This window comes from Gavialis gangeticus, unplaced genomic scaffold (assembly GCF_001723915.1).
Source record: "Gavialis gangeticus isolate Ggan-Ray unplaced genomic scaffold, GavGan_comp1, whole genome shotgun sequence".
Taxonomy (NCBI): Eukaryota; Metazoa; Chordata; order Crocodylia; family Gavialidae; genus Gavialis; species Gavialis gangeticus.
In genome coordinates, this window is record NW_017728980.1 from 751,838 (window position 1) to 772,187 (window position 20,350).

At 40.0% G+C, this 20,350-nt stretch overlaps 1 protein-coding gene across 2 annotated transcripts in view; it reads right to left on the minus strand.

The window, feature by feature from the left end:
• CDON (cell adhesion associated, oncogene regulated) overlaps positions 1-19,901 on the minus strand; it is a 126,535-nt gene extending 106,634 nt beyond the window's left edge. The window contains exon 1 of one of the 2 annotated variants that reach the window (XM_019508879.1): positions 19,595-19,901. The gene's annotated coding sequence lies outside the window, so the exon portion shown is untranslated. Of the gene's footprint in view, positions 1-17,843; positions 18,521-19,594 lie in introns of those variants that run through there. The other variant, XM_019508887.1, reaches the window with a different exon arrangement.
• Positions 19,902-20,350: the final 449 nt, after the last annotated feature.

Below are 20,350 nucleotides of genomic sequence, written 5' to 3' on the forward strand. Positions count from 1 at the left end.
CCACGTCCTTTGACCTAACTACCTCCATGAGCTGACTTAAGTCAAACAACACAGATAAGAAGTTGGACATCTACATAAATGTGGACAGATTTGTATAATTCTTTTTTAAAAAAAAGATTATTACACATCTGTGTGTAGAATTATGGAGTTAGGAAAGAAAGGATTTTGACATTACAAATAATGAGATCACATACATCAAAAACTATTTTTTGAAAGCTGAATCAACCCTATACTTGAATATTCAATATTTGTTCTAGTTAAATTTTTCAAGTGTGCCTGCATGACTGGGTGAAAACCTGAAAGATGATATGTAACAGTATCCCTCCAGGAATGAAAGCTGTAAAGAGGCAAGAATCCAGTGAAAGTAGAAGCCTGACTACACCTTTAGACAGAAAACACAACCCACACTGGCCGTGTCAACATGTGCATTAATGTGGTTTCCCCAATGTGCATTAAATTTAGTACCTCCAATGTGAGGACTAAATAAATGCACCTTAGGCTGCATTTATTTTTAAGTAACACTTAATGCACGGTAACCTATTGTACTGCACATTAAAGTAACTGCATGGTTTTATACGTGATGCTTTAACGCACAGTAAAATAGGCTACTCAGGCACAGATCACATGGAAAATCCTTTTAGTGTAGAAAATATTTCATGGTTTCAAATTTGTGGTCTTACTAAAAAGTCATTGCAAAAAAAGCTTACATTTTCTACATGTGGATCACCCCAATCATCCAAACATAAGGGGAAAAGCACAAAACTTTATGAGAGTTATATTCTTAACATTTTTTCCACCCCCATTAATTGTCTTTAATTTCACTAAATCCCTTCCACCTTCATTCTCATTCAAAGTAACCAACATTGACCTATTACTCACATCACGTATTGCTAAATGCTTGTTTTAATGATTAAATACAGGACTAATCTTTGTATATAATGTTTGTGCAGTTTTGTATGTCAGTGAGGGAAAATATGAAGTTGCACATTGCTACAGCCACACACATTTTCTCTGCAACATTTAAAAGAATCCCTGTGAATTTGTGATGCATTATCAGAGACAGTTTGAAATTCAGTATTAAATTGTGTGCACTGAAATTACATCATTGATCCTTTTGGCACATTGTATTTATGATCAGACTGAAAATTGTCCTAAGGATAAAAAATGGTAGATGGTAGAAATAAAGTACTGTTAAAAGGGAATAAGAGATGACACTGGTCTGCAGTCTCATGAAGTAACAGGCAACATTTTCAAACACCAATGCTTTAGTAAAAATACTGGGCTCTCCACATTTGAAGTTCCCCATACACTTGCTCCTGACATCTTCACTAATATTCATACACGCACTTGTGGTGGGGTTGGAATTTAAAGGTAAAAGTAACTGAAATACATTTCTGCTATATTCAACTACAAGACTTTGTAGGTAAGATTTTCAGCAGCACAGGGTGTCACGTAACTAACTATAAAGGGAGGGGGGGAAGCACATTTTCCAGCTTCTGAGACAACAAAAATCTGTTGTTTTGACTCAAGATTCCTAATCTGACTCACTCCTACTTAAATAGAAAGCAGGACAGATTTGCATCTCAGAGATTAACTGAAGTAGATTTTACATAGCACAAGGTTTTGTGAGTTGAAGCTCACTTCACTCCTAATTAATCCCATTTAAATTACCTTGGCCATGGAGAAAAAGGCCTTTCAACTTCATCGGGTTAACAGCAAAGATGGTCATTTAAACTGGGTTGATACAATCATTCCAACACAGACAACAAGCAAAGATGGCCAAGTACTCTTCCAGGACACAGACCATATTTGGAGGAGTACAACTGTCATTAGCAGCAGCAGCCGTCCCTTGCAGTCGAGGATGAGGATCTTATCTGTGGGTCTGAAGATGGCTGACAAGGCCAATCCAGGATCAACAGGTTCTATTTCAGGGGCAGGTAAAATATAGCCTGCGGTCCACATCTGTCCCACCAACTGGATGGATCTGACTCGCAGCTGCCCCTGAAGCGCTCCACACAGGGCCGAGCCCCACCTGCTCCCACCAGTGTAGTCTGCGCCTCCACTCCCACCAGCCCTGGCTCCCAGCCAGTGCATAACTTCCGGTGAGGCTGTTCCCAGTGCAGCTGCAGCCAGCTGGATGTTCCTCATCTCCCCTCACCTCTAGCAAGAACAGCCAGGCTGAAACTCCCCTCACCCCAAAACAGCGCAGCAGGGGCAGGAAGAGGAGCATCCATTGAAGGTAAAGGTACCACAGCAGCACCCAGCTGGCTGCAGCCACACCAGGACCAGAGCCACCAGAAGCTGTGTGCTGGTTGGGGCTGGTGGGACTGTTCTGCTCCCCTTCCTTCCAGCTGTGCCTCCTGCTCCTGCCGTGCCACACAGGGTGGGAGGGAAGCTTCAGTGGGAGGCGCATGGAGCTCTTGCTCCAGCTCTCAACCTTGCTCCCCTCCCACCCTTCAGCCCCAGCTGGCTCCCAGGCAGCACTCCACCTCCACCTCCTGCCATCCCCACCACAGAGCAGATCACACCTGTCCCGCTCCTGAACACTGCTCCCCACCAACCAAAAGCCTCATAGGACATTTTGGTGAGTTGTTGCAGAAGGGAGGAGTGGAGGGACTTGGGCAGGAGTGCTATGGGGCAGGGCAGGGCTGGCCCTGCTCTCTGACAGCACATACAGCTCAAGGGACTCGCACACTCCAGGGGCTCTGAGGACCCTGCCCCTTCCACATATACACCCACCCACATCCTCCCACATCCCTCACCATACCCCTAAACACACCTACAGCCTCCACCCCAACCACATACCCCACACCCACAACCCTCCACACCCACTCTGGGTGCATGCACACACACATCCCTCCCCCCAGAAATGCAAGAGTAAGAGTGTATTTTGAGCTATGATGCAATCACCTCTAGATACACTATGCAGACAGACATAAATCAGGACAAAAATATTTTTTTAAATAAAATTGAAGTAAGTTATAGGAGACGTTTGATTTTTTTTTAGTATACAATTTGGTTTTTCTCCAGTTTCAAAATGGCAGCATCCTCCCTCCCAAAGAAGTACTTCCAGGGCAAGGGGAGGGATGTGTGTGCGCAAAGGCATGGGGTAGAACTTCTAGTCTCAAAATGGCAGCCAGGGGGTGGGGCACCTGTCAAGGGGTAGGGCTATGCTTGTGGACCTCAACAGCTCACCAAAACTCATTAAGCAGCCCTCCAGCTGAAATAAAATTGTCCACTCCTGTTCTACTCCAACTCAGGCATGTGTTTCCATGTGGGGTGGATGGCTCTGGATTCCTGATGTGTTCAGCAACATGCTGTTTCTGCCATTCCCACTTTTTTGTCTCCTGTTGTCATTGTGAGGTTTCAAAGTACTGAGATCCTTACAGCAGACTCTTCCTCCACTTGGAGCAGTTCTGGACAATAGTCTCCAACGAGTTGATGTCGACTGTTGCATTTTTTCAAGTTGGCCTTGAGGACATCCTTGAAGTGATTCCTCTGCCCTCCTCTTGAGCTGGGAGAATAAAACTTGCTTTGGTAGTCTGGAGTCAGACTTCTAGATAATGTGACCAGCCCAGAGAAGATGATGCTGAAAAATCATTGCCTCAAAATTCATGGCGTTTGCTTGCGAGAAGATGCTAACATTGATGCATCTGTCTTCCTACTGAATTTAAAAGATCTTCCATAGGCAGCATCAATGGTACTTCTCCAGCAACTTGAATTGTCTCCTGTCAGCAAGTGGAAGGAGACAGTTCAGGAGGGTTCTCGCAATGATCTTTACATATGCTCCTTTCTTCCTTTCACCATCCTCCAACCTACAAAGTACAGGGTTTTTTTTATTCTGTCATTCAAATGCTTTTTCTGACAAAAGGATACAGAAGTTAATCTTTGCTATTCTAAGCAGAAGATGACTTAACTTGAGCTCAGGTGGTAGATAAGCATGCAAACCACTTAGACCACTACAAACTAAAGCTAAATGTAGAAAGCAATTGTCTGTTTTCTTCACACTGCACACTAAGAGAGATGACTAGGAACTGTTTTAGGTAAATCTTCAGGTGATATTTCTAACCAAAGTCCTGTGTCACATGATACCTGCCAGGCTGTAATATTCCAAGTAACAACAGCTGATGGTAAAAGAGCTCAAGCTTACTTGATGTAAACTAGAGGGAAGTGTCTAATGGGCCCTTCAACTTTAGAATAGGCACCTCATCTTGGTCCAATGTAATCTGAATCTGTAAACTTTCAGGGCATAGAAGATGCTTGTTTTTCCAAGCTTTGGGAAAGGGTATGAAGCAGAACCATACTAGTCTATTTATTCTGTTACTCTCTAGGGCTGGGTTTTCTAAAACTAATCTGAACCATTGTCTTGCCCTGGACAATTATGTGTGCGGTTTTATTGATGACAAGATATTACATGTTAGGAGGTTTATTAAGGAAAAAAATAATAATAATATTTTGGGGTCTGGTTGGAGACCAGTCTTTTACCACACCATCTTGTCATTTTTTTCAGTTGTGCACTTTTAGGCCCTGTACTTGCAAAGCTTAATATTACCTCATAGTGAAACAGAATCATAGAAAATTAAGGCTGGAAGGGACCTGAAAAGGTCATCTAGTGTAACCCCTTGCTCAAAGTAGGACCAGCCCCAACTATCTCAACCCAGGTCTTAAAGACCTCCAAGGACAGAGAATCCACAACCTCTCTGGGTAGCCTGGTCCAATGCTTGACTACCCTCCATGTGAGCAAGTTTCTTCCCCAATATCTAACCTCAACCTCCCTTGCTGCAACTTGAAACTGTATCTAATTGTTCTGTCATCTACCACCACTGAAAACAGTCTACCTCCATCCTCTACATAACCACACTTGAGTAGTTCAATGCCATTAAATCCCTTCTCAGTCTTCTCTTCTCCAGACTAAATAAACCCAGTTCCCTCAGCCTCACCTCACAAGTCATGTCTCCCAGACCCCCAACCATTTTTGCTGCCCTCTGGCAAGACTCTATCCAATTTATCCACATCCTTCTGTAGTGGGGGGCAAAAACTGGACACAGTACTCCAAATGTGGCCTCACCAGTGCCAAAGAGAACAAACAGTAACTTCCCTCAATCTACTAGCAACACTCCTACCAATACAGCCCAGTATGCTGTTAGATTTCTTCACAACGAGGCTCACATTCATCTTACTGTCACTGTAACCCCCAGGTCCTTTTCTGCAGAGCTGCTGCTTAGCCATTTGGTCCCCAGTCTGTACCAGTGCATGGGATGGTTCCATCCTAAGTCCACAACTGTACTTGCTGAACTTCATGAGACTTCTTTTGGTCCAATCCTCCATTTGTTTAGGTCCGTCTTAATCCTAGTCCTACCCTCCATCATATCTGCTACTCCCCTCAGCTTGGTATCTTCCACAGACTTGCTGAGGATGAGCTCTATGCCATCTTCCAGATTGCTGAAGAAGATATTGAACAAAGCCAGCCCAAGGACCAACTGCTGGGGCATTCCACTTGATACCAGATGCCAACTAGAGACAGCCATTAATTACTACCCTTTGAGCCCGACAATCCAGCTGGTTTTCTATCCAGTTTACAGTCCATTCATGCAACCCACACATTAGCTTTCTTGAGAGAATGTTGTGGGAGATGCTATCAAAAGCCTTGCTTAAGTCAAGGTATACCACATCCGCTGGTCTCCCCACATCCACAGAGCCAGTTATCTTGCTATAGAAGGCAATCAGGATGGTCAGCCATAACTTGCCTTTGGTGAATCCATGATGACTGTTCCTAATCATCTTCTTTTCAAGTGCTTAGAAATGGATTCTTTGAGGACCTACTCCATGATTTTATCAGGGACTGAGGTGAGGCTGACCAGCCTGTAATTCCCCAGATCTTCCTTTTTCCCCCTTCTGAAACATGGGCACTATATTTGCCCTTTTCCAATCATCTGGGACCTCTCCTAATCACCTTGAGTTATCAAAGATAATGGTGAGCAGTTCTGCAATCGCATCAGCCAGCTCCTTTCAGCACCCTCGAGTGCATCACATCCAGTCCCATGAATGTGCATCCAGCTTTTCTAAATAGTCCCTAACCTGTGTTTTTTTGCCACTATTGGTTGCTCACCTCCACCCCAAACTGTGCTGCCAGGTGCAGTAGTCTGGGGGCAGTAGTTCCCCTTGTGCCCTGCTAATATACTCTGCATGGTTCACAGCATTGCAAATTGATCTCACGTTGCCCAACTTTCCAGCCCCAGAAGACAATTAGGGACAAAACATCTGCCTTAACATACAGTTTTTCTGGGTTACAAGTATTTTTAAATCCCTAAATAACAACGATTTATTTAAATGTGGTTTATAAAATAGTACTCTGTAAAAGCGGATCTTTAGAATACTATCATCTGGATACAGTCATTGGTTTTAGCACTACACTACTGGCTCCATAACAGCGGGTGTAAACCTCAGAATACAAGATTGCTGTCCCCTTTGAAAGCTTTAGCTAATCTTAAACTAACACATCCTTTTCTCGTTTCTTCTTAATACGAAGCTAAGAAATGTCCTGGTTTGGCTGTGATACCTTCACCTTAAGGAAAAAAAAAGTGCTCTCAGCTTCCTGACAGTTTTTTTAAGGCAGGATTTTGTCTTAGCTTAAATTTCTGTTCCAAAAGACAAGCACCTTTCCATGGTGGTGCCAGGTAGCAGCACCACAGCGACAGACTGCAATCCCTAACAGGACACTTGCCCTGCTACACCAGGAGCACATCCACCTTAATACATTTCTGTACATGTACAAATGAGCTTTGGCAAGTTCCTCCACAGCCATCTTTGTGCAGCACTGAGCAAACAAGTATTGGCACAGACCTGAGGCAGTATTGGCACAGACCTGAGGTACTGTCCCAGTGCATACTGTCATCATTTTAGTGGCCTTGTATATACAGCTTAAAGTTTTCCATTTCTTCCACTATTGGTTTTGCATCTATCATATGACACTTATACTTAGGGAAGACTGTGTCTTTAATACCAAATGCCCTCTCACCTCGTGTCTATCAGTCCTTAAAAATATTACGAGGAATACCATCTTCTCACTAATAATCCCATCCGCACCCTGAACTACTGAGGTGACCTTTGGAGTATATATACTCTGGTATGGGAAACACATTTGTTAAGCTCCAGGTAAATTTGCGGCAGTATTAAAACAACTTCTAAATTATTCAACATGAAGCAATCCCCTACTATTTCTCAAACTACTTTAATTTTGAAGTGGACTTTTTACAAAAAAATCCTACAAACAATGCACACAATGATGAAGCTATATGAAAACGGTCCAAACAAGGACATACTTTTTTCATAGTTGAGCTAGATTCCCAAAAAGTCAATGATTAAACTGTACATACATGTTACCACAGATTTCAATACAGTGGATAAGGCACACTGTTTTCAAAGGAGGCCTCATATTTAACTATCATGAAGGTTAACCTTGTTTGTAACTTTACCGATCCTAGCAACAGAATCAATGAAGTAGAAATGAAAAAAGACTGACATGATCAGTTTGCTTAAAGCATCAGAAAAATATTTAGGAATAGATCCTCATACACTGGAAGTACATTAATTAGAACTAGCAGAGGGTTTGGCTCTCATGGGTTTACCTCTCACAGATCTGAATTTAAAGAAAAACTAAATATGAGTTCATGTGGTTGCAAGTGCAAACTACTACAAATACAACAAAAGTTGGTGAATTCACTGCAATTTTAGAAAGTAGTCTAATCCTGTGTATCCACTGACATCTTGCAACAACCCTCACAGGCAAGAGGTTTTTTCAACTGGCTTATCAGCAGCTTCAAATTGTTCTGTTGCAACCTGTAGTGATCTATTCTACTTGTGATCTATTTGAGGGAAGTACAACTATTAAATCCACACCTGCAGCAAAAATTTATAGCAACTCAACCTACTGCTATCTTACGGGTTAGTAGGAGTCTGTAAACTCATGGGGGGGATAGGAGGCTCCCTTGAGCCAGAGTACAGCTTGAATGCTGAAGCACAGATAGGATTCCTGTCTAGATCCTACAGCAGTGAATTACACAATTTCACTAAAAACCTTGTGGAAAAAAGGAGCAGTTGATCAGTTTGGACTATCACTTTCCATAAGTGTAAATTTTGCAATCAAACCTCCTTACTAGGCTAAATAATGTCTTTTCATTTTCTTGTTACGTATATTGGGAGTCTGTCTTTAATCACCCTTTGCTATTCTATTGCTCTTAGTCTAAGGGGAGTAAATAACAAAAACAGTCAGAAATCTATACTAAAATCCCATATAGTATGCAGTCAAGAAAACATGAAGTTATGCTGGACTCATTCTTGCCAATATCTAAGGGCCATTATTCCCTCTCTGGTTAACGAGATGACTGCCCATTCCATTCAGACAAGCTGGTGCAGCGGTGGGGGGACACACCTGTGTAGTACTTGCATAGGTATGGCCCACAGACATGCAGCCCAAATGGAGTCCTGCTCCCTGCCACTAGGAAGATAGACAGCCCAGTACTAATGAATGACAGCTAGGTGAAATGGAGGTTGAAAAGACTAGAGTTTATCTTCCAGTTATTTATACATTTTCAAAGATTTATCATTAGGCTGTACTAACAGAAATTGTTTTTATTACTCTCATCTTTCTATTTTTGCCCTACACGCATATACTGAGGCTGGTTTCAAAATTAGAGAATCTAGTCTAAGGGACTATGTACTTGAATAGGTCCCAAAGTGAGCTTTAGTCCAGATGAGACTTTGAGCACTACCTTAATAAAACAAAACAAATAACCTCTCACTCTCATAAGGTCTAGATAAGAGTTATGAGGAAATTATAGAGCTAGCACACATCACAAATATTTAAAGCTAAGCTTCCAAGTTTGCAGCACTGATCTGTAAAGCTCTCAGTGGAATAGGACCATGCCATCTCAGAGGTAAAAACTCCTGTGATTTACCATGGAGGCTATCATTACTAGCAAAATAAGGCAACCAAGACCAGCTCAAGGGACATAAAGATTAGTAAACAGCAGCATCACAAATATTAATGGAAGTTTTCAATCAAGTTAACCTGATACACAAACACCTGTTTTGCCCACATAGCCACATCCTATGTTTAAGTGAGCCCAAGTATAGAACATTAGGGACCCCAAATGAGATCCTTCAAAGCAAGTCTAAGTCTCTAGAAACGCTTTTGCAAAAAATGACTGAGATTAATCTGGCTGCAATTTCAGGTAAACTGAAAGAAATCACTGATCAACTTACAAATCTTCTGTCCTACACTGCCATGGCCTTTCAAAATACTTACAGAAACCATTTGGAATTTCTTAGAAGTCTTAGTTATACCGTCCACAAAACCTATAGAATACTGCATTTTCTTTCAACACATCCACTTAATTATCTTAATACTACACCACTAACCACAGTAAAGGGGTCAGAGTTTCATGGCACTTGAGACCCGAATTAGGCCTGAGCACCACATAAGTGCCAGAAAGGTCCTCTACAGGGAGAGCAAATTTCACCTTATATGTGTATCAGCCAGCTGCTATGAATAACAAGATTAAGCAGAAATACTACTATATGTTTTTGTTTAAACTTGTTAAAGACAGTGAATGTTTACTTTTGTTTTTAAGGACACCTTGTAGACTGAGACAGTAACAGAGAGCTGAAAACCTTGATATTATATTACTATTGTCAACTACAATCAAAGGCTTACCAGTTCCTGAATAAATAATGACTAACTTATGTTAACCAGGCTAGCATTTACCTTCTGCAGTGTATACATTTCTAGAGTGAAAACAGACATTTATAGCTGAGAGTAGGGCTTCACTCCTGTTATGGTTTTAACCCACAACCTATGGGGGAAAGGGAGGGAGGGGGTTAAAAACTTGGCATTTATACATCAGTTCCCTTAGACTTTGCAACCTTCAGCTGAACATACTGGCCTTGCTAATGTCTTTCCCACAGTAATTTCAGGATTTTGGAAAATAGTGGTTTTTAAAAAATATAACTTGTCTTGGTTTGGAATGTCTAATATCCATGCATATAAAGAATACATACATACAAGATGTGAAGTAAACTTATTTTATGGACATGAACATTAAGTTCTCCTGCCACAGTAAATAATAATGATAAAAACATAGCAAACAGCATACAGGCTAATTTCAAAGTCTAAAAAACAAACCCAAACTGGACTGGCTCATGTTTGCCCTCTAGAACCCATATAGTAAGTGTCCAGAACATAGTAAGTTATTGCTAATTTTCCATTACTTGACAGATTCATTCATTTGCTCTCATCTGCTCCAAGAGAGGTCAACTTACAGTGTTAAAGAAACCTGAGACCAATGCCACAGTTAACTCTTGGCACAATACTACCACCACATCATTTAAACTTGCAATCCTAAAATCTACTCTTATTACATTTAGACTGCACAACAATTTGAAAGCACAACTTAAACACGAGAAGCCTTAACCTCAGAATCCATCCCTAGCAAAATCCAACTTCAGAATGATTTAACTGAGCCAAATATTCCTTTCTATAAAGGTTTACTAAAATATCTTTTCACATCTTCCATTACCAGTGTCCTTATTACATGCTTACACAGTACACCTTCCTATTTCATTCTGTAATAAAGATCAGTGCCAAGAACAGAAAACTTCTTTTATTCCAAAAGTCTTGTCTTTTTTTCTTTTGCTTAGCTTGCATTTTATTAGAGGTAACTCAAACCTCCCTCAAGCTGTGATACATTGTCACTGCAGAATGTTTAGGCAGTAAGCTTCTAGAGTGGTAGAATATTTTGAAAAGGTTGTTGAGAAACAAGAGGCTCCCCAAAGTTAATACCAGCATAAAATAGCCACTTAGAAGGAATGGGCTCTAACAAACTTTAGGAGAAGTTTGGCTTATATTTTACCATGTCTTTCCATAGTCTCAAAATGAGAACAAGTAAAGGACTTTTGAGAGGTGCATCTTATTTAGGACAGAAAAAACACTACTATTTAGCTTAAATATTTGGCAAGAGTAGATAACTGAATGTGATCTACAACAGCTGTGAGAAATTATACCAGCATATCTGACATGACAAAAAACCAGACAAAAACAGTATGTATACATTTTAAAAGGTCTTCTTTGTGTATGACGGTACCACAGTTAAACAACTCTCCTGGAGGAGGAGTGTATCCTCTGAAGAAATCTGTTCTTTGGAAGAAGGCACCTACAAGACAGGGACTTCTGGAAGGCTTTTTCTTTTACATTTAAATGGTTCCTTAAACTGGGGATGCCTGTACCCTTTTAGCCTGAAAATCACTGTTTTGCTTGGGGGTGAGGTGTGTGGAGGGGACAGTTTGAAACACACACACCACCTATGCAAAATTAAGTGTCTCCTCATGTATGCGTTTGATAGAACAGAGACTGCAAATCTATTCTGAAGGGGTAATATGGTTCTGTGCAAGTAGGGGTTGAGCAGCAAGATATTCTTTTGTTGCTCAACTATTAAGACCAGCCTCCATCCATTTTATTCTCTTCTCTACTGAAAGACAAGAGTGCATCGTACATTCCCCTCCACCTAGAAAAAGGGAAGTGATCTGGAAGTGCAAACGCCATTATGTAGCATTCAAGAGGGACTTCTTGGACAAATTAATTGCAAAATAATTGCCACAGACATCAAAGGGGTAAGGCCTGGCCATAAGGAAGTGGAGAGGGCAGAAACTTTGAGGAGGACAGGTGACCAAAGAAGAACAGAACTAGGACACATTCAACCCACTAAAGAGCATCTAATCATTAGTAGATAGTCAACCACCTATGAACTTCACTTTGGAGATGTTAAAAAGCCTTCAGGGAATATATCTTAAAGACATCCTTGCAGTATGCTATTACCAACAGTTCTTAAAGAAAGTAAGCTATTGTCATTGGTAATTCTATAGTAAGAGGAGCATACACAGAATTCAGAAAGGCCCACAAAGATAACAAAAGAAATGGACTGCTCCCCATTGTACAAGTGAGATGTAATGAGAAAATCTTGTGGAATGCTGATCATCGGTAGGGACCTGTCAGGTGATGCTGAACTCTTAAGAGAATCAATACAAAATTTAGAAAGGCATAAGAGATTTCATTTCTATTCCAAGATCCCAGAAGCAGCAAGTCAATGTAGTTTTCTTCACTTCCTTCTAGTTCCCATAAATAAGAAAGCAGAAGAATGTTGAAGGGTTAAACGTTAGCTACAGACCTGGTATAAATAAGGAAGTTTTAGCTTAACACAGGGTTACTTTCCAGTGACAAAGGGAGCTTTAATATGACAGCATGCAGTAGGGTGGCTAATGTCTGTTGCAGATGAGACTTACCTGCAAGGAGACATTAAGGTAGCAATTCAAGAGGACACTATTTAGAAGACAAATACAGAACAACCCTGAACTCAGACATAGAAACTGAACTTGTATATAGTACATGAAGACAGTCATTTTTCCATGCTTAAAAATAAAAACAAAACAAAAAAAAACAACCCCCCCGCAAAAAACCCCAATACTAGAAGTTCCATAACAAGCAAGGGAATACAGAAATTCTCATTTGTGAAAATGTGAATGTGATATTACTGAAGATGGAAGAACAATTCACATGAAGTATGTTAAAAATTCTAGTTATCATCTGTTTAAGGTTGATAGACTAAGCACACAAACTGGAGGGGGAGGTGGTGTACTAAAGAAACCTCCACTTGTTTTAGGGTATTGACACACAAACAATTTACTGGCAGGGAGGAGGAGAGGGGAGCGGACAAGAGGGAACCTCACTGAAAGAGGTATAATTTACTATAGCATACCTTCCGCTTACTGAAAGGTAACCATATGCAGTGTACATGGGCACTTGCCATGGCAACACATTACATAGGAAAGCCCTCGTGGCAGATTAAGGATACGAACATGCAGAGTTATCACTAACTCCAGACCAGAAAACCTGAAATGTGTGGGGCTCAATGTACTCACAATTCTTAAGGGTATAAAAAGAAGCCTGTTACAGATTAGGGAGAAAGCATGAGAAGTTACTTCTCTCCCCCACTTCCACCTGCAATATGTACAAAGAAATACGGGACGTTAATTTGGGGAGATATATACTGGAAGGACAGGCATGCAGGTCATGCCAATCTACAGATTTGTGGAAAACAAAACAATTTATGTCAAACAGCCTGATTTCATTCTTGAAGATTTCACAACTCTAACTGATAAAAGCAAATGTTTAGACACAACAGACTTTTGTATGGTATCTGAATTTGTACCTTGCAACATTTTCATTAAAAAGTACACTATACTACATCAAAAAAATAGACAATGTTAATCTATTTCCTTATCTCAAAAATTAATGTAGAAATTAGTTAATGGAAAGTCTTTATTGAACAGGGATGCAAAGGTTTGAAGGGATATGTATTAGTCCAAATTTTATTCCACATCTTTACACTGACTTCCAGATCATTAATAAAACAAATAAAAAAAAATCATTCTTGATAATATTTACAGATGATAAAAATCAGTCGAATCATAATTTAAGGCAGTACATACTTGTACAGCAGTCTGGATCCCATCTTTGACTCGACCCAAATCAAAGAAATTCATTTTAACATAGTCAAATCAAAAGTTACACATCTGGGGGGAAAAGGCTTGTGGGCAGTACCATCCAAAAGGACACACTGTATCCTAGAAGGCAGATTCGGAAAAGGATTTGATGGTCAAAAAAACAACTCAATAATCAAGAGTCATTGGAATGCTTTGGCTAAAAATCACTAACGCAAGCTTTGGATGAACACATAGGGGAATGGCAAATAAGGAAAAGGAGGTCATTTTTATCTTTACAAAGCATCAACGAGACTGATGTTATGAGGTCTACATACAGTTCTGGTATAGAGGCTTGCACAGGACCATATATTTAATCCCACTTCTATTCCACCCCACAAAAATTTTCTGACCTGTTTCCATCCAAGTGTTCCCACTCCTCACCACCACCCTGCTCGTTATTTTTGTCCTACACCCATCTGCAACTTAAATCCCAATGAATCCTGCACTTAGAACAAACTGCCTGACTTTATTTACTTATTTATACCAATCTGTTTCTGCAAATTCCCACAACCAGAATTTTGCTTCCACCCAACCCAACCAACAGCAAAATGTACTTTCCAGCTCCTACTAACTTGTTGGCAAGTCCTGTGGGTCCCAGTAATATTATGCTGTTGTTGTAAGGCTCCATTTCCATGTTCCCACTGTTGAAAAATTGGAGATGTGCAGGAAAGAGCCACAAAATAATTCAAGGGATGGATAAAAATGGCTTACATTGAACTCCTTAAATCCCACAATCCTTTAAGCTTATCAAAAAGAATACTGATATGTGACTTGATTACAGCATTTGAGTAACTTAAATTTGGGAAAACAAAGACTTTTTAACCTAGAAGAGAGGCATAACAAAAACCAAATGACTGGAAACGGAAGTCAGGCAAATTTTCAAATTAGAAATTAGGCATGTTTTTAACAGAAGATGAATGACCACTGGAACAAACTACCAAGGAAACAGTGGCTTCTCCAACACTTGATTTCTTCAAATCAAGATGCAATGCGTTTCTGGAAGATATGCTTTAATCAAATATGTTACTGAGCTCAATGAAGGAGTAGGCAGGTGAAATGCAATGGTATGTGAAATAAGAGGTCACATTAAGTGATCAAATGGTCCTGACTGGCCTTAAAATCTATTACATTTGTTTTACAGTGGGATATACTACACTGACAAAACCTGAAGATTTGACAGAGAAAGGATATACACTTATGTATTAAAATAATTCATAAAATCATTTAAAAATGTCAGCACTTCTGCTGCTTGCTCTACTTCACTTCCCACTGGTCATGTAGATCATTTTTCTATTAAACATCCAAGACCATCAAAGAAATTAAATTTTCTCTACTAGAGAAAAGACAGGAATTCTGTTCTTAAGTGGTTGCCTGAGTAAGTTTAGTGGGTTTGGTACTACAAGAGGTCTTATTGAACAAGGAAGGTTGAATCTAAATAAAGCAGAATTCAAGAGTCAGATTACAAGGATTTTATTCCCAGCTTTCATACTACCTGGCTTTGCTAATGTTAGTGAACTACAGCCTCTTTCGCTTGCATGTTTTCAGTCTATGGAATGGACAATGCTTAATCTGTAAGGGTGTTTTGAGACTCATTGTTTAAAAGCCTTGGATGAGTTTAGTTGAATTTACATTACAGCTACATCTTGATACAGCCTGCCACATCAGGACGAGTCACAGTAGGAGTTATTGATTTACAACACTTGAGAACAGACAATCATACTTTTAGAAATTATGTTAACATCATCCAAAAAAAATTTGGGTTTTTGTTTTTATACTAGGCCTACTAAGAAATGTATTTAAACCCCACCTCCATCCCACAAAAGCCTAGCAGCCACTGTTCCTCCGGAATATAGGATTTCACCGCAGTATTGAACAGCGTAAAAGATGGCCAGCAGAGGGAGTGCACAGTGACTAACACTGTCCCCTAAGACTCAAGCATTGATAAGCATGTGTAAGGGCTAGTGTACCAAAAAAATACAGCCAGTCATTTGTGTTCTAAGAAACAGTGAAAGAAAAAACATGAAGTCCAAAGACTGGAAAATGAAAGGGCAACCACAAGTTTCTACAAGTCAGTAAAAACAAAAGTAATAAATCCAGGCTATTTTTCAAGAAGTTACTTTTCAGTGTCTGTTAAATGTGATTATCAAATTCTGCTAAAGCATCCCAGTGAAGCGGGATGCTCCAACAATACCCTTCAACAGCATGTACTGCAATATGAAGGCAACACCCAAAGTATACTGTGTTTGCAATGCAAGCACATTTTAGTAGTAGTCAAACATGCTTATTAAAAAAAAAAAAAATCAGATTATGTCATAATTCAAGTAACACCAATACAGTACTCAGTACAACAGACTTCTTTATTTTCTGGGATAGGTCCAATTCATTATCTTCTGCCCCTTAGTTCCACTCTGTTTTTAAGCCGGGTATAAAGCATAGGTCAATGAGTGTTGTTTTAGTAGTTCTGTTTTCACTTCTAGCTTCAAAAAAAAAAAAAAAAAAAAAAAATCCCTGAACAAAATTTAAGCATTAAGTGATATAATCTTCTGCTTGTTATGTCACTTCATAAGTCTACAATGTCCCTTCTGCAATGCTGTGGAATCAAACAGGTGGAAGCCTCCTTTCCTATATCCTGTCCAATGTGAAAGTGCACTTACTGATACAACAGTATGTGCATGTGTCCTGTTTTGAAACCTGTCCAGGTAGGAACCAGTCTTACTACACTTTACAAGTCACCTTGGAATCCATTTTAGCCCTTAAAAAACACCACCACTCTCATTACAGTTATTTATACTCTCAAATTTAGCAAAGCTTCTGATAGATTTATGCCAAAACATACTTCCAAAAGATTCAGCTTGTGAATATTACAGCAATATTAGGAAACAGACTGTTGCCACCATCAACTAAGTTGTCCTATACAAAAACACAGCTTTTCCCTAACATTACTTTTTTTTTTAGCAGGAAGTATGGCATTTCTTTGGTGTTCAGTTTATCTTAAAAGTACATTTTCAAACAGCCTGTACAAATGCAGGTTTATATTAAAAGACACAAATGTCAAGGTGACCTGTTTTGTTTGAGTTCACGAACTGAAGACATCTGTAAGAAAACCAGCACACCTGAAAAGATGCATATACCCAACCAACCCAACCAAGTAATCCTAATTACAGATGTCTGCAAAATGACAATTTAATACATACATTTAAATGATGTATATAACCATGCTGCTCATAGAGTTGTGTGGTTACAAAATTAGACATAAAATACTAAACTGACAGCTTGATTGTAAGTATATGCATTTAATGTTATTCTTTATTACTTGTTTCTAAGTATGTAAGAGAAAGCACTTACGTAGCTATATGCTTTGCATGATGCAAGCGATATATAAGCAATGCAACTAAAAAGCAAGATACCTGGCAAGAAGTCAGATTTATAAAATTAACAACCCTTTGAAGTCATAAGGAAATGACAGAATATGGAAAATTATATTTGGCTTTTCTTACGTGTGTTCAAATGAAATTTTAAAGCTTTCCAGACTTCCTAGTGACATAATGCCTTTAAAAAAAAAAGCACAGGGAGTGTCATATGTTTAAATGCTTACATTGATATTTCTCCTTTTGATCAAATTAAAAGAAATGAAAAAGAAGAAAAGGAAAAAGAAAAGGAACACTCAGAGATGCAACAGCATCCTGTTCTAAGAGCTTAAGGTTGACTGAAATGCTTCCATTAAAATGTATCAGTCATATACCTTCCCCATTAAAGGGGGAAAAAACCCATAAAACTATTTAGCTAGTATTAATTTTAAATTGAAGAACAAAAAATGACTTTGATAAAAATCTACTTAACTGCATCAAGAAAAGATTAATATAAAATAAAAATGTATAAAGTCCCAAAGAGTTTTAAAGCGTTAAAGCAGGATTCTCAAAATTATACATTCATATTTTGCTTTAGGGGCTTGGCGGACACTGATCATGGAGAAAGCTTTATTAGATAAAACAGACATTAAAGCTTCCAGGCAATAAAAACAGTACACAATATGTTTAAATTCTTATAGCAGCACACTTTAGACATATGCAAAACTGGAACAAAAAATGTAAAAGTTAACATTTGAGATGACAAGTTAACAGAAGATTCAAGTTTCCTTTAATAGTCAGACCACAGTAAACCACCAGATCATTAACAGTTAGATTCAAGGCAAAAGAGCGAACATTTTAAACTGTATTCCAAAGATGCTTTAAAAAAAACAAACTCACCCAGCCTGTCACTATGTGCTTGTTTTAATATTTGTTTTCCACCAATCTGTCTTGCAGACTGAATAAAGAATCAGATGGTTTCAAAAAACAGTGTGGATGAGTTAAGTTTCTGTGCCCAAAATACACTACAGTTCTACTTTAAATATGAATCCTGACTATTAGTGTGCTTTTGGGTTGGGCTTTTCTCTTACAAAGATAAGCTGTTAAGTCATGCCTTGATTTTAGATCTTCCAACATATAGATTCTTCTAATGTATCCTCCCCGCCCACAATCAACTCCGCAATACTACTAGTTCTCTCCCCCCAACTATCATCAAAAAAGGCACTGCAGGGCAGACATTCCTCAGGTGCTCGCTAATGGAATTCCCAGGGTCTCTGAGCAGCTTCGGGGATCAAGAGATCTCATAGCCCCTGCTGGGGTAAGGAGCAACGAGTCTGTTCCATTTAATCAAATACAGAATGAATTTTCAGCCCTATTCACTAGGCTGTCTCCAGGGCTCCAAAAAGGCATCAGGGAGCTAGAATCATACTAATGTGGCTCTTTCAGGCAAATATAATTAGTTTGATTTCAAAAAGCCACATTAATAACATCACCTCAGTACTATTATTCAGATCACGAGGGTGATATTGTAGGGAATGAAAAAAGAAATCATGGAAAAGGTTTCACTTCCTTGTAAGTTACGACTTTAAGAGTGACAATCCATATAATTCTATACAGGAATGCTCTTTCCTTTTAACTAAGGATAAAAATCCCCTTTAACCCATTCCACTTAGATGCAAACAAGTATTAAAAATAAAACTGGCAGCAATCCCTGCCCCAACCCCAATTTTAGCATGCATGTTTGAAGAGAAAAAAAAATTAGGTATGACATTAAAATATCCATTATAATTTTAAAGATGCTTTTTAATTCTGGAAGTACTGAGACTACCAAAGTAACTACCTCATTAGTTTTCAATCATTTTTGTTTACAACTCAAAGTAGATAATCAGCATTGTTTACAATGATACCCTTCTACAAGTGTGCTGCTAGAAGGGCATCATTCTGTATTGTAATCCTGACATCCAAACAAGGACGGCATCCAAGAGATTCTACTACCTGCAAGCACTGGAGAATTTAAAGAAAAGAATAAACTGGAATACTTTTACTATTAAAAATGTAATACAATGCGACTTCTGGGATCGTCCCCAAACTTCTATTAAAACAAAAAGACAAACAGAACCACAAATTTCCATTCTTCAGACACACAATTAGTTGTATAAGGGAAAAAAATTCTAATGAATTGAGACTTTTGCCACAGCTTCCATTAAAGTATGAATCCAGCATGTAAGTGTCATCTACCTAATTTAACATGAGCAAAGGAGGTCATGGAAACGTTTTACCAAACTGGTAACCATGCCTGATTAGACACTGCAGACACTGGAACAAGAACAATTCAATCAGGTTTACCTTCCAATGTTGGGGGGGGGGGGAAGCATTGTGACAAGAGCCCACATTCTGTTACACAAGAGTTCTTTCAACTCTGCCTTGCTGACCTGCATTAAGCGACTCATTTAAACAGTCAATTTAATTAGATCACTTCAAAAGTCAAACCACCTGCAACAGTAGGCAAGAAATGAAGCAAACCAGAAGGGCTGGATCAATATGTTCCAAGATAGTAAGTTTAACGCCCAAAAAATATACTGGAGTATTTTTTCTAAATATTAAAGAGTCTGAACAGGAGCAGTTCAAACAGGGCAAGAATAAGGCATTACCTCACCAGTGATCTTCTGGGAGCTCTGCTAAACTTCCTTCATGTAACGGGGTCTTCCTCTGATGCTTATGCCTTAACTAATGCAGTCGAACAACAATAAAAGCCATCTCACACAGGAGCAGAAATTAAAAAGTAAGTATTACTTTGTTTTTAGTAGTTACAATACTCCGCCTAAATTCAGCATCAAGAGGTGTCCCCTCTTGACAGTAGCTGCCTACTTCTCCAAGCTGCTGATCTGTACACTACACATTTTGGACACGTGCGTGCGCACCAGCGCGTGCTCGGGCCAGTACGAGGGCTTGCCGGTAGAGCAGTGGTTATAACCCAACAACTTGCTCCTCGCGGAGCGTGACGTGCCCTCGCCCCCAGGGGCGGCCCCTCCCAGCACCCCGCTCAACGTGCCCTCAGGACAGGAGAGGCGAGGCGAGAGCTGCACGCGAGTACCCCGAGGGTCCGACTTTGACAGCTGCGGGCCAGACCGGGCCCCGCTCCGCCCATCGCGAGTCTCTGCCGCAAGACACAAGTGTATGGTTATATTTACCACACGGTGACGAGCCCTGGGGCCCGTGTCTGCTGCCCGCGGGCTGACCCTGCCATCGCGCCCAGGGGCCTGGAGCTCCAGACCCCTGGCAGGTCGAAGCTCCCCGCGGCTCGGCAGAGGCCGGAGGCAGCCGCCCCCCGCGGCTGGGCCCCTCCGCTCCCACCTGCCCGCACGTCCCGGCCCAGGCTCGCGGCTGCAGGGCTGGCGATCGCCGCC